The sequence below is a fragment of the Microtus pennsylvanicus genome, chromosome 13 (genome assembly GCF_037038515.1).
Source record: "Microtus pennsylvanicus isolate mMicPen1 chromosome 13, mMicPen1.hap1, whole genome shotgun sequence".
NCBI classification, from domain to species: Eukaryota; Metazoa; Chordata; class Mammalia; order Rodentia; family Cricetidae; genus Microtus; species Microtus pennsylvanicus.
In genome coordinates, this window is record NC_134591.1 from 79,556,297 (window position 1) to 79,562,296 (window position 6,000).

Here is a 6,000-nt window from a genome sequence, read left to right on the forward strand (position 1 = left end):
TGTGAGTATAATTCATTATCTTCTACCAGGCCTCCCTTCAGGTCTCCTAAACTCCTAAACTGCAAACTGTAGCCTGCTCTATGTTTGCCTTCTGGTGGCTGTGGGCCTTGAGTATCAGTTATCCACTCAAGAACTTCGGGTTCCCAAAACACCACCATCAGGGTGGCATTTTAATTGGCCACTTCTGCATAGTCGAGTTCAATCAGCCTGTGCAAAAAGAAGGAAGAAGAGGAGGTGGAAAACAAGGAGGAGGGAACTGAGCAGGAGGAAGAGAAGAAGGAAGAGGAAAAAGAGAAGGAGGAAGAAGAGGAGAAGGAGGAGGGAGATAAAGAGGAAGAAGAGAAGGAGGGAGATGAGGAGGAAGAGGATAAGGAGGAAGAGAAGGAGGAGGAGGAAGAGGAGGAGGAGAAAGCTATTTGCCCTTCTTATATGTCTGGAAATTCAAGAGCCCAAGGCAGAGGAAGTCCCTAGTGACACACAGGAGCTGCAGGCTGGAACCCACTAAGACTTTCAGACAGGCTGGCCAGGGCACTAGAACAAATGTCAAGGGATATTTGCTGCAAAGAGGCTCCAAAAATAATGTAAAATTGTTCTGTCCTTTTAAAAATGGAAAATGCCTTGGCAGGGTGATGTATTGTTTGCCCGGCTGCATTTTCTCTCTGTCTCCGTCAAGGCTTGAAAAGTGCCGGTAGTTCTGCCTCGGCAAGCAGAGCTGGTGGAACTGGACCACATCTAATGCCGGGGCCATGCAAATGAAGATGGAGACTCTTGTCTCCTTTGATATGTGTGACTAAGCGCTCAGAGGGGATATTTTCCTTCCGATCTCCTGGTGGATAAAGGCTCTTTAAAAATACCTGTTGGCGCTCCCTCCTCCCCGTTGACTGTAGATGTGACTGTGCTGGAGGAGGCTGGGAAAGGCTGTGATGAATGGCTCTCCCCGGGAAGATGGGTAAAGTTCTGGAGGGAATTAAGGCGCGTGAAAGGCACGTTAGTGGTGGATCTCTGCAGTGAGCCACACAGGCTTGCCTAGAAGGGTCCAGAGAGCATGTTCCTAGGGCAGAGCTGGACATATGGAACTCCCAGTGGGGCTCTCTTCTAGCTCTTTCTGGTAGCAGGCAGTGGACGGAGTCTGGGGAAGCTGGGGACGGGAGTGGCTGAGTGGAAGAAGCCAGCCCTTGCACACCCTGACCTACCTATCCAGGCTTACCCCTTGACCTCCCTGCCAAGGGGCAGAATGATCCAAAGGATGCTGGGAGAATCCGAGCACTTCTCTGTACTGAGGAAGTCTGTGGAAACACACACGCAGGAAATCAATAGCTCTGGCAGCCATCAGAGCTGCAAGTCTCCAAATTGGCTGTCCTGGGTGCTTGGGGCCACATTCGTAATGAAAGGAAGCCAGCTTTGACTTCCCTTGACTTGACTCCTCCTCAGCGCCCCTATTTAACAAGGCACTCTGCACGGAAGATTCTGTTTAAAAGCAGGAAAAACAATCTATAAATTCTGTTTCGTGTCATTAATTAATTTTTAATGTCTCTCCCATCTCCTTTTTTTCAGAGAGGGAGGGTATGGCTCAGTGTGGAGGCGGGACATGAGACAATAGCTCCATGTTGTGAGACTTCCTCAGGAGACCACAGCACAAATGTCAGTTCACCCGGGACAGGGAGCCGAGGACAGACCAAAGGAGGATTCTCCGCAAATCACAAACCAGTCAGTTTATGAGGGTTACTCACAGGCCCTGGGTGGGTGAGGAGTTACTTACTTACAGGAGCACGGATGACTCAAAGGTAGCGGCATTACCAGAACTCCCACCCCAACACAGAACACCTTGGAGGCAACTCAGGGGTCTGGTTAAAGAAGCTGTCCCAGGTACCTCCATCTCTCCTCTCCTCTCCTCTCCTCTCCTCTCCTCTCCTCTCCTCTCCTCTCCTCTCCTCTCTTCCTCTCCTCCCCTCCCCTCCCCTCCTCTTCCCCCATTCACTGTTTAGCCCTGGGGAAGGAACTTGTGAATCTTTTTTTTTTTTAATTTGGGGCATCTCATGAGCCTCCTTCCTCTTTTCAGAAACGGATAGTTCAATCCCGAGGAAGTCGCTACACAACATTCTGTGATAGAAGGGTGGTTGTCACCACTTTGTACTCGGGCTGAGTCGGGACACGACGGTGTGCAAGAACAATTGAATGAATGCATGCATGAATGCTCAGTCCAGTAATAGCCAAAGGAACCAGTGTGTTGTGGGGACAGGAAATCCCAAGCGCTTGGGCAGGCTGCACACGCAGAAGACAGACGAGGCTGCTCCCACTGTCTGACGGTGAACAATTGCCAAGGCAGATGGCAACATGAAAAATTCCAGGTGCCACCAATTTTTTTTTAAGCAGAGGGAAGTGAGGGTGTTGGCTCACACCTGTAATCCCACTTCCCAGGAAGCTGAGGCAGGAGGATTGAGAGACCCAGGCCAGCCTGGGCTATACAGTCAGTCCTAAAACAGTAAGAAAAGAGAAGTTAAGGAGGCTTATGAGTGCTTCTGAATTAAAGTCCTGGAAGCCCTGAGACAGGAATAAGAAAGAGGCCTCTTGCTAAACACCCCCAAACACACACACACACACACACACACACACACACACACACACACACATCTACACATGGTACTTCCTTTTTAGCATACATGCAATTACCACTTTCTTTTTCAGTGTGTCATTTTTTAAAGCGGTAGTCTTGTTTTTAAAATTAATTATCATTATTCAATGGATGGTTTTCTTCCAGAGAAAAATGAGAGATAAGAAAAATGCAAACTATTAGTGGATATTGAGTCTTTGGGGCAACCATGCATGGTAACTGAGCAATCCTGAAACTGCAAGCTTAGTTTTCCTTTATGTTTAGACTCTGAAAATTGCTTCTCTGATATTTCTACCTGTGTGCAAAGGGGATAAAAGCATCAGGCAAGGCAACCTGCGAGATTCTCTCCCTACAAGCAACGTTTAACTGTGAGAGTTTAGTGGCTCACAACGATCTGTAACTCCAGTTCCGTGGGATATACTGCCCTCTTCTGGCATCCACAGGAACTGCATGCACATGGTACACAGACACAAAAGTAGGCAAACACATACAAAGAATAAACAAATATATAAGAATCTGATAAAAAATAAAAATCTTGCCTGGCGGTGGTGGCACACACCTTTAATCCCAGCACTTGGGAGGCAGAGGCAGGCGGATCTCTGTGAGTTCGAGACCAGCCTGGTCTACAAGAGCTAGTTCCAGGACAGGCTCCAAAACCACAGAGAAACCCTGTCTCGAAAAACCAAAAAAAAAAAAATCTTTTTTAAAGCTTGCCCCCCAAAATAGAATAGAATCATCATTTTTTCTTTAGGTTTTTTTTTAACTTTATATATATGAGTATTTTGCTTTAGTGAATGTCTGTGTACCACTGTTCATACCTGGTGCCTGTGGAGGTCAGAAGAGGGCATCATATCTTCCAGAATTAGAGTTACAGATGGTTGTGAGCCACCATGTGGGTGCTAGAAATCAAACCTGGGTCCTCTGGAAAAACTACCAGTGCTCTTAACCTCTGAGCCATCTCAGCCCAGTCATTAATTAATAAGGTGTGGTAATCCTAGGCATCAAGAGGCTGAGTCTAGACGACCAACAAGTGGTCCAGAAGAGTTGAGCGCGGCAGTGAACACCTTTAACTCCAGCACCTGGGAGGCAGAGGCAGGAAGATCCACGTGAGTTCAAGGCCAGCCTGCTCTACACAGCGAGTTTCAGAACAGCCAGGGTTACACAATAAGACCCTGTCTCAGAAAACAAAAAGAAACATTTCAAATCAACTGGGCTATAGAGTTAGCTTCCAGGCAGCCTGTAGGAGAGTGAGACCCTATCCTAAAACAAACAAAAACACAGGGCTGGTGAGATGCTCAGCAGTTAACAAGCCTAGAGATGCAAGTCCGCAGAATCCACTGTGGAAGGAGAGAACCAGCTCCAGAGAGCTGGCCTCTGCCCCCCTCATACTTGTCCGGGTATGTGCTGCACACACAATAAATAAACACAAAAGCAAAATTAAGAACTCAGAGGTCTGGTGTGACTCTAGCGTAACAGTTACTCTGATGAGCTGTTCCTGCAGAGTCTGAAGGGCAGCGATCACTGCAGTGAGGGAGAGTGACCAAGGGCAGCGGTCACTGCAGTGAGGGGAGAATGACCAAGGGCAGCGGTCACTGCAGTGAGGGAAGAGTGACCAAGGGCAGCGGTCACTGCAGTGAGGGAAGAGTGACCAAGGGCAGCGGTCACTGCAGTGAGGGGAGAATGACCAAGGGCAGCGGTCACTGCAGTGAGGGGAGAATGACCAAGGGCAGCGGTCACTGCAGTGAGGGAAGAGTGACCAAGGGCAGCGGTCACTGCAGTGAGGAGAGAGTGACCAAGGGCAGCGGTCACTGCAGTGAGGGGAGAGTGACCAAGGGCAGCGGTCACTGCAGTGAGGAGAGAGTGACCAAGGGCAGTGGTCACTGCAGTGAGGGGAGAATGACCAAGGGCAGTGGTCACTGCAGTGAGGGAGAGTGACCAAGGGCAGCGGCCACTGCAGTGAGGGGAGAGTGACCAAGGGCAGCGGTCACTGCAGTGAGGGGAGAGTGACCAAGGGCAGCGGTCACTGCAGTGAGGGAGAGTGACCAAGGGCAGCGGTCACTGCAGTGAGGGGAGAGTGACCAAGGGCAGTGGTCACTGCAGTGAGGGGAGAATGACCAAGGGCAGCGGTCACTGCAGTGAGGGAGAGTGACCAAGGGCAGCGGTCACTGCAGTGAGGGGAGAATGACCAAGGGCAGCGGTCACTGCAGTGAGGGGAGAGTGACCAAGGGCAGCGGCCACTGCAGTGAGGGGAGAGTGACCAAGGGCAGTGGTCACTGCAGTGAGGGAAGAGTGACCAAGGGCAGCGGTCACTGCAGTGAGGGGAGAATGACCAAGGGCAGCGGCCACTGCAGTGAGGGGAGAGTGACCAAGGGCAGCGGCCACTGCAGTGAGGGGAGAGTGACCAAGGGCAGCGGTCACTGCAGTGAGGGGAGAGTGACCAAGGGCAGCGGTCACTGCAGTGAGGGGAGAATGACCAAGGGCAGCGGTCACTGCAGTGAGGGGAGAGTGACCAAGGGCAGCGGTCACTGCAGTGAGGTGGAGATTGACTATGGACGGAAGTGGTGTCCCTGGAGCAGTAACTGCAAACAGTGAGATGAAGTGGGGGATGGTGAAGACAAAGAGGGATCAGGACTCTTCTTGTTTTCAAAGATGGCAGTCACGTGGTTCCATTTCCAGACTGAGGGGAAGGAGGTTTTTGTGGTGATATTTTGTTTGTGTTTTAACAAGTAAAGCCTGCCTGAAGATCAGAATACAGAGCTAAACCACTAGGGGCCAGGCAGCGGTGGCACACCTTTAATCCCAGGACTCAGGAGACAGAGGTACAGGGATCTCCGTGAGTTCAAGGCTACCCTGGGCTACACGAGACTGAATCTGTCTAAAAGAGAAACAGAGTTCACACTAAGGTGATCTCAGCCCTTGGGATCCAGAGTCTTTAATCCCAGCACTAGGGAGGTGGAGACAGGAGCTCAGTGAAGTCTGAAAGAATGCAGGCTAAGGACAGGACCGCCTTTCTGGGTCTAAGGATTCGGTAGAGTTAGTAAAAGGTTTCTCTAGTGGCTATCTGCTCTGCTTCTCTGATCTTTCAACTTTCAACCCCTAATATCTGACTCCAGGTTTTTCTTAAGGGCAAATAGAACTCGCACTACAGGTTTTAATTGGGTGTCCGCTGTTCAGAATCAAAGTGGTTTACTTTCTAGCTCTGCGCATCTCCACGAGAGGAACACAGTAGGAAGCAGCACTCAGGGCGAGTCCCAGCGTGAGCAGAACAGGATGACTTTGTCTAACCTTGAGACTAACTAGCCCACGGGCCTCTGCCTGTGGATAAAGCCTGTGGGAACCCCCACCCTCTCGGGGTTCAACCTGCTTACAGAGGAAGGTTGTGATGACTG